This window comes from Hemitrygon akajei, unplaced genomic scaffold (genome assembly GCF_048418815.1).
Source record: "Hemitrygon akajei unplaced genomic scaffold, sHemAka1.3 Scf000090, whole genome shotgun sequence".
Lineage (NCBI taxonomy): Eukaryota > Metazoa > Chordata > Chondrichthyes > Myliobatiformes > Dasyatidae > Hemitrygon > Hemitrygon akajei.
The window spans coordinates 2,336,093-2,336,879 of record NW_027331976.1 but is presented as its reverse complement, the minus strand read 5'-3'; the positions used below and the strand labels follow the sequence as shown (position 1 = coordinate 2,336,879).

Genomic DNA, 787 nt, shown 5'->3' with positions numbered 1-787 from the left:
GTCAGGCCTGGATCCCAGCCCCTGACAGTCCAATTTGAGGCTTGGAATGTTTCAGCGAAGGATAATTATCTTAATCTTTGCGATGAAATACATGGAGTCTAAAAACGTTGGAAATCGATTGCAGAAAAAAACGTAATGCAGAAACCATCGAGACAGATGTGTGTGTGTGTGTGTGTGTGTGTGTGTGTGTGTGTGTGTGTGTGTGTGTGTGTGTGTGTGTGTGTGTGTGTGAGTGTGTGTGTGTGTGTGTGTGTGTGTGTGTGTGTGTGAGTGAGTGTGTGTGTGTGTGTGAGTGTGTGTGTGTGTGTGTGTGTGTGTGTGTGTGAGTGAGTGTGTGTGTGTGTGTGTGTGTGTGTGTGTGTGTGTGTGTGTGTGTGTGTGTGTGTGTGTGTGTGTGTGTGTGTTTCCAGTGTAATTGGTTCCAGTATAACAGAGCCTGGGTAGCTCAGTCGGTAGAGCATCAGACTTTTAATCTGAGGGTCCAGGGTTCAAGTCCCTGTTCAGGCGCTCACTTTATATCGCAGGTTGTCTCCTCATCACCGCATTCAGTTCCATCCACTGACAGACAGCTTTTCCACTCCAAACGCATTGAAATGTCCGGGGGAACTCTTCACTCACAGGGGGCTGAGAGAGTGAAACCAGCTTCCAGCGGAAGTGATGGATGCGGGTTCGGTTTTAGCACTTTGGGGAATTTTGGGTAAGTACATGGCTGGAGAGGGTGTGCTGGGGGCAATTGAAGGTGCAAGTCCTTGGGACTAGTCAGAATAATAGATCGGTGCGGACTAAA

At 48.4% G+C, this 787-nt stretch overlaps 1 non-coding gene across 1 annotated transcript; it reads left to right on the top strand.

Annotated features, from left to right (window-relative positions):
- The first annotated feature begins 434 nt into the window (after window positions 1-434).
- trnak-uuu (transfer RNA lysine (anticodon UUU)) lies at window positions 435-507 on the top strand. Its single transcript has one exon. It is a non-coding gene; the product is annotated as a tRNA-Lys (tRNA).
- Window positions 508-787: the final 280 nt, after the last annotated feature.